This window comes from Arachis duranensis, chromosome 9, assembly GCF_000817695.3.
Source record: "Arachis duranensis cultivar V14167 chromosome 9, aradu.V14167.gnm2.J7QH, whole genome shotgun sequence".
Classification (NCBI taxonomy): domain Eukaryota; kingdom Viridiplantae; phylum Streptophyta; class Magnoliopsida; order Fabales; family Fabaceae; genus Arachis; species Arachis duranensis.
In genome coordinates, this window is record NC_029780.3 from 78,630,566 (window position 1) to 78,641,111 (window position 10,546).

Here is a 10,546-nt window from a genome sequence, read left to right on the forward strand (position 1 = left end):
TTACCTCGAAGTCTCGAATCCTTCGATAGTAGTCAAAGTTTTGATCTTCTTCCCTTGTGCATAATCGACCAAGGCTCGGAAAAGTCTTCTGTCCCTCATTAAATAACTCGTAGAAGTAGCTCTTCTACCTTTCATTAATCTTCTTCTCTTGAGCCAACACCTCTCCATCCTTATCCTTTATGCACTTAACCTGATCCAAATCTCTCGTTCTTCTTTCTCGGCTCTTTACAATTTTATATATACTTTTTTCTTCTTCTTTTGTGCCCAAAGACTGGTAGAGACCCTTATATGCTCTTGTTTTTGCTTCACTTACAGCCACTTTTGTCTCTTTCTTAGCCGCCTTATATTTTCCCCAGTTATCTGCATTGCGGCATAAAGACCACTCTTTAAAGCATTCCCTTTTCATCTTTATCTTTTCTTGTATACTCGCATTCCACCACCAGACTCCTTGTCTCTTGGTCCTATTCCTTTAGATTCACCAAAACTTTCTTTTGCTATTCTTCTAATAACTTCTGCCATCTCCCTCCACATCTCTTCCGCGCTTTCATTCCCATCCCACTTTGTCTCTTCTCCTACCCGTCTTAGGAAGCTTCTTTGTTCCTCGCCTTTCATCCACCACCACCTCGTCCTTGGGTTCTTTGTATGATGTCTTTTCCTCAACTTTTGCTCAACGTGAAAATCCATGACGAGCACCCTATATTGTGTTGTCAAACTCTCTCCCGGGATAATTTTATAGTTAATGCAAAATTTCCGGTCAACTCTCCTCAACAAGAAAAAGTCGATTTGAGAGCTTGTCATGCCACTCTTATAGGTTATAAGATGTTCGTCTCTCTTTTTAAAACATGTATATGCGATGAGAAGATCAAAGGTTGAGGAAAAGTCCAAAATAGTTTAACCTTCGGCATTGATCACCCCGAAACCATGGCCTCCGTGAATACTCCCATATCCAGTCACTTCTCTCCCAACATGGTCATTTAAATATCCTCCTAAGAAAATCTTATCTCCCAAAGGTATGCCTTGACCAAACTCTCTAGATCCTCCCAAAACCTTATCTTATGTTGTTCGTCCGAACCCACTTGCGATGTATAGGCGCTAATCACATGGAAATCACCTCCCTCCACCACAAGTTTGATAGAGATGATACGATCTCCCACCATCTTGACATCCACTACGTCCTTCTTTCACTGCTTATCCACAATTATTCCAACCCCATTCCTATTCTTCACCTTTCATGTATACCAAAGTTTGAAATCAGAAGTATCCAACTCCCTAGCATTTGCACCAACCCATTTCGTTTCTTGTAGACACATGATGTTAATCTTCCTCCTTGTCATGGTGTCCACCACCTCCATGGACTTTCTTGTTAGAGTACCTATGTTCCATGTCCCAAATCTCAACCTTCTGTCGCTTCGACCTTTACTTTTTACTTTGTGAACTAGCTTATTTACCTTCGTCCGTTCAGGAAAACACGAGACCCTTGCTCATTTAACACTACATCCGGGCACCGATGCAGCGGCTCTTACTTTGACATCGTACTCGAGCCATACAGCGCGCTGCTTCCGGGCAACAACCTAGCTTTAGCGTAATAATGTCTTTGATTCATGTCATGGGGGTTCGGCTATATTTTTATGTTGGTTGCCGAAGACCTAACACAACTCTCCTCCTTTATCCGGGCTTGGGACCGGCTTTGTATCGCAAGTGTAACATAGACGAGTATCCAGAGATTTAGTTTTAGATTGAGAGGTGGGGTTGGTAATTTCTGTGTAATCCGCACATGGAGATTGGATAGTTGATGGTTCAGGAATTTTATAGCAACCTTTGGATCACTTATATGGACACCCAAATGGTGAATGAGAAGAACTATCAGACTTTTGTTAAAAGGAAAGTCTTGGATTTCAGTAGAAGGAGTATCCAACAAGCCCTCCAACTGCAACCCTCCTAATTACATGACACAACACTACGGTAAGAGGGTAAACCAGAAATTGAAGTTGGATGAGGTGTTTGCTGATATTTGCATCCTAGGAGCCCAGTAGAGATTGGGTTCAGAGGGTAAACCGAACCAACTGAAGAGCAGTGACCTCCTTTCGTTGGCTAGGGAATGGCTAGACTTCATTCAGAGCTCTATCATGAACACTGCATTATGAAGGGAGAGGAGGTGGAGGTAGCAGATATCATTACACAGTAGATGTACAATATTACCTCCAACTCCTTTACCTATGCTAGGCTAGGGTTCCCACATCTTCTCTACTGCCTCTATAAAGCTGCTAGGGTGAAGGTGGAGAATGATTTCCTATTTCTATTGAGAGATCTATCACCAAGAAGACTCTGGAGTCAAAGAGAGTGTATCAGAACATCCACATAGGAGATCAGACTGAGGAGGAGGCTCAGCAAGACCAACCTTCTGCACTTTAGGGACACTATTTTCCACCTCAGGAGTACTGGTAGCAGCTCGCTTCCTCTCTTGTGTAGATTAGGATGACACAGGACATTCATAGAATTCTCCTTTATCAGATTGTGGTGGAGCAAGAGACTCAGTGCCATGAGCTTTTTTAGCCTAGGCATGACTTTGGGCGATTGAGAGGCCCACACAGACCACAGCCTGAGCAGAGAGACCCCACCGCGATGACTGGAGTGGTTTAGTGCCTTTTTCATTTCCTGTTTCCCTTTCGTTTCTATTATGTTATATTTTTTCTATTGCTTTGCTTTATCTATTGCATGATCTTTATTATTTTCAGTTTCTTAGGTTTTAGTTTGTTTCAGTTGTTTGTTTTTTATTTGAAAAAAAATGTCTCATGTACCACCCATTGTGCTTGGAAAGAAAAAGAAAAATAAGAGATATATTGCATGAGAAATTGAGTTCATATTTAAGAACAGTCTTATTTACTTGGATGTGGTAGTTTTTATCTGTGACTTTGAATGCATGATATGAACATTACATATTTAAATTTGAATCAAAGGATATTGATGCATGATGAGTAGGAATTTTAAGAACTATTATGATTTCTCTAAATTAAATAAGAAATTTATCCTTGAAGCAAAAAAAAAAACAGCAAAAACAAAACAAAAAGAAAAATAAAAAGCAAGATTCAAGGCTTCGAGCATCAATGGCTAGAAAGGTTAAGTATGATCAAAAGCTCAAAGAGTTATTTTCCTAACTATATGCTTGTGGTGTGAATATGTCAAGGGATTCCTAAGACTGAGCACTAAGAGTCGAAACCAAATGCTAATAAAGAGTATGCTAAAGGCTTTGAGCACCACTAATAGGGAAAAATTAAAAGAAAAATCAGAAATCAAAGAGTGCATCAGTTAAGTGCTTGTGCTGTTTTTGTGTCAAGTAAAGTTTGAGACAAAACATTAAGAGTCACGACTAGGCTCAAGGTGCAAAACACCAAAGAAAAGAAAATGTTGTGTTGAAGGATTAATCTGAGGTTAAAAAGCAAGGGAATTCATAATATTATCTGGATTCTAAGTCTGAATAAAATTAACATCCTTGACACTCAAAGGATAGTGAGATGCCAAAACTATTTATGGTTATAGTGTTGTTGACCCCACTCTAAGGATGGACAGGAACTTAATTGAAAAATCCAACTCTCATGCAAATTCACATCTCAGGTTTATATTATTTTCATTTGCTTGAGCCACTATGAATGCTACTTTGAGTTGTGTGCAATTTGATTCATTTCAGGTAGCATTCGGGTGGATTTGATGGAGTTTAGAAAGGAGAATTAGAGCCACTTGCATGCTAGAGGTGGCGCCAGACTTCAACCATCCAAGTTTGGCACCACAAGCACATAAAAGCCACCTTTTCGTTCGGTCATAGTGGCACCAAACTTGGGAACTCGAAGTTTGGCGCCAGGATCACTACATAAGATAATATTCGAAGTGGCCATGGTGGCACCAAACACTGCATCACTGGCGATTGGTGTCGAGATGCTACGAATGCGTGCAGGTAGATGCGTGGATGTGGCGCTAAACTTGAGAGTTATACAAAGTTTGGCGCCAGACTCTTAGCCTAAGAGAACTCTCACGTAATCTTAAAGATCTCATTTTATTTAATTAGGTTTTGGATTTATTTTTTTATTAAGAATAGATATTTAGTATTTAGAAAATATATTTTACATTAATTAGGATTAAATATAAAAGGAGAAAGTATCTTGGCCTAGGGTTTCTTCTTCTTTTATTCCGTACTTTTTAGAATTACACACTTTTCTCTTCTAGGGTTTACTTTCTCCATTAGCCACTAAACCTCCTCCGTTAAAGTTAGGAGCTCTGCTTATTCTATGGATTGATACTATTGTCATTCTACTTTTAGTCAATGCACTGATTGATAACTCTTTTTCTACTTGAATTCTTGTTGAATCTTGAAAAAGTTAAATCACTTGAATAACAGCTTGAAAGTAATTTCTCATAATTCTCTAATTATCTGGACTTAACGTGATACGTGACATATAAACTCTTTATCTTTGGGTAATTAGGGGTTATGTGACTAATAAACTAGAATTGGACTTAAACCATTAATCCTAAATTAAGTGACCAAGGAACTGATAGTTGATTAGGTTAGAGGAGATTAAATCACTAAGAAAATAGTGTTTAATCTATTAGGGTTTGCCACGAATTGAATCTTGTATGATTATAGTAGTTGGTAAGAATTATTAAATCAAAAAAAAATAAATATCTCCAAAACCTTAATTGTCTCTTATATAATCTTTACAATCCTTTTACTGCTTGCTTTCTTAATTCTCCTTATTTATTGTCTGACTAAGTGAATCACTCAATTATTGTTGTTTGGTCCATCAAAGTCAAATTGACTATTGTTATCAACTATGTTGACGGCATCCATATTAATCAGAAAGGTCATTTCTTCGATTATAGCAAAGTTCGAGGGTACATGGAATGGATCAGAGTCTACCTTCATTTCTGGTTTCTCAGGGAATTTTAGTAGACCCTCCTCGATTGTGTTTTGAATCAAATCACTGAAATGTGCACAATTATTAGTATAATGTCCGGGAGTTTGATGAACTTTAAAAAAGTTTTTATTTTTAATTTGAGATATAGAAGGCATTCGCTTTCCCTCGGGGAGAACAAGTTGTTTATCTTTTAATAGCATCTCAAATATCTGTTTTGCCTTAGTCAAGTCGAAAGAATAACTTCTTTCTCCCGACAAAGGAGATTTATTTTTTGCTCGAGTGAGGGATTGACATATATAAGGAGGTTCATCTTTTAATTCAGTTGCAAACTCAGTTTCATTATTTGACTCCTCTTCGGTCAAGCATTCTAAAAAAGCAACTTTTTTATTGAAAAAGGTTTTTTTCTTACTCGACTCAAATTCCTCTTTTTCTTTATTTAACTTTTCGATTTGCTGAACCTTTTCAGCTAACTGAACCAAATTAAGGAACTATTGATTAACCATTTACTTTCGAATAGAAATTTTGTTTAGTAGTGATTGTTTGACAATTGATACTTATGTAAATTTAATAACTTTGTTCACTAAGTTGTGATTGAATTGTGATTAATTAGCCCAAGTTATATATTGAATTTATAATTCTTGATAATTTGTATTTTTGATTGGCTAGTTTTGAACTTTGAGAATAGATTCTTAAAGAATTAATTAATTTTAACTTGTAAGTTCTAACTTAATTTTTACTCGGATGAAGATAGTGTTATGTGTTATTTTTAAATTTGGTTTTCATTGTTTATATTTGCAGGTGTACAAAATTGATGCCAACATGCTTGACTTTATATTGACTGAAATATGCTAGAAGAGTCAATAATTATAAATTCGATATGATACAATTTTATGTTAGGAAAAAATTGTGTTTAGTTCAATTTGTAGAACTTATTTTATTTTAAAAAAATGTTAATGACATGTAAGATGTTTTAATTATCTATATGATTATATATTATATAAATGCTGAATTAGTGGGATTAGCAAAATAATTGATATATCAATTATTTAATTAAATATTTTAAAATAAATTTTCTTTTTGTAACTAAAAGAATAAAAAATGTTACAAAAGCAAGTAGTATTTTGTAACAAAATATTATGACACAAAAATCTAAATTGTTACGAAAAGTATTTTAAAAGTAAAAAAGTGTTACCACTTTTGAAACAAATTTCGTTTTTTGTATCAAAAAATTTATTACAAAACATTACTTTGAATTGTAACAGGACATACTACAACGACCCCCTTTTTTGTTGCAAATTTCTTTTGTTTTAAAATTTTAATTTTTTGTAACAAATTTTTTGTTACAAATATTACTTTTTCTTGTAGTACATTTTGACGGTTTCTGGTTCAAGAATCAGAGTGAAACATTTATACCTCATATTTCTGAAATGTATTAAATAATCATTAATCAAATTTGACTTTTCTTCCTTAACAGTGAATAAATCGGATAAAGTAACTTTCATTTCTTCCGTGACAAATTGAACATGAAAGCCTCTTTCTAGTTTTACCTAACTGTGCACCGAGTTAGGTTGTAAATTTGAAAACCAAGTAAAAGCATTTTTTTATCAAAGAGGAAGGGAAGTATCTCATTTTTAAATACTTATTCCTAGCTAACTCCCCTATTTTAACAGTATAGTGAGCAATATGCTCGACAGTCGATTCTTCATTTTCTCCTGAAAACTTTGTAAGAGATTTTAGGAATTTTGAATCCCTTGGCAATTCAACTTGTAAGATATAATTAGGGAACAGAAATATAAAGTAGAGCTGATTAGTTACTCCTATGTTAAGGCGGGTTATATTTAATATTTGTTTGACAACCTAAAGTAATATTTTTCCCACAAACCTGAGCAGCATTGTTAGCTCTAGCTTCATGCAATATCCTATTAGGATCTTCCCCTCGATTCAATATCACTAGAAGGTTGTTTACTTGGGCACCTATAGGGATATTATAAGGTCGATTAAGGTTTCCTGGTAGATCATCCACACGTCAAACTAGTTGCTTTATTCTCGTTTTGTTATTTTCCAAAATTGGGTTCTGAACCGTAACCATCTGCTGTGTGTGCATATTGACTAAGTCATGATGACTATCTTCTATCTGTTGTCAAAATACAGCCATGAATCAACCGTGTTTGAAGGATTAATCCTTACAGAAATTTTTCTTGACATCTCAGGGAAGATGGATTCTCCCCTAGCCATGGTCATCAACCTTCTAAACTGGGTCGACACTTGCCTATGTGTCGGTATTACATTTGAAATGGTATCCGATCCCGACACTACTGGCTGATATTGCATAAGTACTAATTCCAAGTGGGTTAATTTTAACCTTCTTATTTATAGAAAAAATCCTCAACAGTTATTCTTTTTTTTTCCTACGTTCTTCCTTCAACTTGTTCTCCAAAATTCGCACCATATTCCCCACTTTTAATGTGAGAGTCAAGTGAAAATGTTGGTGCTCAAGTCAAAGTAACTGCTAGTCAACTTTTTTTCTGTATTATTTATCTTTGACTTTGACTCTTCTTGACCTTCACGTCCTTTACAGTCGACCTAGTTCGCAGTCGAGACTTATTCCACTCGAAGAACCTATTTTTACTACCAATAGTTAGTAAAAAATATAGTGTTAAACTGTTAGACCAAAAATGTTAACTAATATAAATTACTATTGTTGGTTCTCAAGCTTTTTTTTTACATTGTGTATGGCAGTCAGCTTCAACAGTTGCAACAAAAGATGGATTATTGAGATTATTATAAAATAACAAATATTAATATATTTTTACAGTAATAGTAGATAGATAAAAAAATTAAAATTTATCTTATTTAATATTAATTAATTATTATTATAATTAGTAAATACTAAATAAAAAAAATTAGATTGATTTTTGCTAATTTATTTTAGTTAGCAAATATTTTTAATATTTTTGTAGGTTTTCTAATCAATTGGCATCTTTAATGTTGAATTATCAATATCACTTTCCATATTTAATTAATAATTAATTAGGGTACTGCGATACAAAACATTTAATTTATAAAAGATAAATGAGAAATGAATATTTGTAATCAAAGTTTATACCAGAATGATAAAATGACTCAAACATAACACATACATACTAGTAACCTTAGCTTATATATATCTCACATTACGAAGAAGATTCGATCAACCGTCGGAACAAAAACATTCTTTGCAATATGAAGGGCAACAAGATCGATGAACATCATTACACTGGCACAACATCATACCATAACGATTTGAGTCATTGCAATCGCAGCGTTTGCAGGATCGACGGCAAGAAATATCAAGATCTCTACAGATGCAAAACCTAGATGATGTGGTGATCAAGTTTGGATCTCGCTGTTGCTGACGAGCTTCCATTGTAGTTATTGAAAATCCCATCATGATGAGGAAAAAGAAAATAATTAACCTTAACATCATCTTGTTAAGTTAGTTGTTCAATTCATCATCGTTCTTTAATTTGTCCCTTTATATAAATGTGCTTATTTTATGTTACTGATGTTGGATACTTGGATATACGTGAAGAGGCAACCGACTATGGAGTTCTCTATTCATTAGTCGAATCAAAGGGGCGAATATATATAAATTCTCCTTTCCTTTTGTTGAAGAAATCATATTATTATTATTATTATTATTATTATTATTATTATTATTATTATTATTATTATTATTATTATTATTATTGCCCTTTCCTTTTTTTTGAAGAAATCATATTATTATTATTTGGTCATGACTCTGACACGATGGTTTCATTGTTGAATTTTTCTTTTATTATTATATTTAGACCTTCTATCCCTTCGAAGTCATTATTCATTCTGAGGCGTGCATAACTCGCAGCACAATTGTTTTTTTCATATCATCTTCGATTTAAAATAGGTATCATTCTTTTTGTCATTCACTGGTGGTGTTGGTGGTAAAAATGTGTTTTTCGACTAAAATGAGCTTTGACAGTGAATTAGGTAGATCATGGGAAGAGTTGAAGTCAGAGAAAGTGTGTGGAAAAGGTGACTAGTGATTATTTTGATTTGAGGATCAAGATTTTTTTCTTGACTCTTAAGTTGAGAATCGAGAATATGGTGCGAATTTTAGAAAAGAAGTTGAAGGACGAACATGGGAAGGAAAATGAGTAATTGCTAAGAGTTGTGTAAAACCCGGTTAATTAACGGCTAATTAATCCATAAATGAAAATTTATTCTAGAAAGCCTAAAATGTGATTTTTATGGCTAAATATGATAGAGGAGGTTGAGACGAGAATTTCGGTACCAATTTTATAGAAATCGGACCAAGATTGGACCGAACGGGCCAAACCGGGCCAACTGGACCCAAAGTGGGCCCTTGGCCCAACATAACTAAACCATAAACCTAGTTTTCAGCATTCTCTCTCCTCACTAAACACACTCACATGCTGAAAATGGAGGCCATGGAGGGAAGAACACTCTCTCAAGTTCTTTCTCTCACTTGATCTTCAAACCACCATAACTTTTGATCTAGAGCTCCGATTGCCGCTCCATTTGCGGCCACGCTTCACCGCGGAGAGCTCTACAAAACCCATACAATTAATCTTGAGGTAAGCCACGTTTTTCCCTTCGAAATTCCAGCCTTGTTTTCGAGTTTTATGAGCAAAAATATTGAGATTTTGGGCTCTTTGATGTTATAGGACCCAACTCTCTTGAAGGAGAAGGTTAATATTGTCTCCTTGGACCTTGGGTGTGGTAAGATTCTCAATCCTAGTGTAATTTGTTGTTCTATGATGTTTGGGTATTGAGATGTTGTGTATGGGTATGATGATTGTGGCTTAGGTTCTGTATATGTGAATATTGGAGCTTGATTGGTGATTTTGAAAAGCTTGAAAAGGGATTTGGTGGTGAAAAATCTGTTCTTGGAGGTATTGAGGCCTTGAGAGCTTGTGGATAAGTGGTTTGGAAGTGCTCCGGTTGAGCTTGGGAAATCGGCTAAGGTATGGTTTCGGTTTCCCGTATCTAATATGTAATGTGGTAGGAAATACTTAGGCTAGAGGCCCTAAGATAGACATTGAATGGTTGATGTTGTTGAATGATTGAGATATATGATGTGGTCATATATATGATGTTGATTATTGATGCCTTGGTGGTATGATGTATGAGAAATATGCATGTTGTGATATATGCTTGATGATTGGTTATGGTTGAATTGTGGGTTGAACCATGTTGCCTATTTGACTGCATATTACTTGCTAATTGTCTAAATGCCTTACTTGTTCCTCATTGTATATTTCTTGCTTGATATAACTGTGTTTGCTACATTATACTCCTGCTGGTGGTTGGGAGGTCTGAAGGAATTGGAAAGGGAAGTATTAGTTAGACTGAAGAATCTTTAGTCAGATGCCCTTTATGGTTTAGCCTGTTTATAAGATTTGATATTATCTGGAGGAAGTTCTAGGGTTGCCTTTGGCTTTCCTCCATTATTATGTATTATATATGTGGAAGCTGTTACCATGCTGGGGACCTCTGGTTCTCACCCATGCGGATTTTGTGGTTTTCAGATGCAGGACGTGAGGTTTCCCGCTGAGGCATGTTGGAGACTTCTAGATTTGCGAAGATCCTTTGTTCTCGGG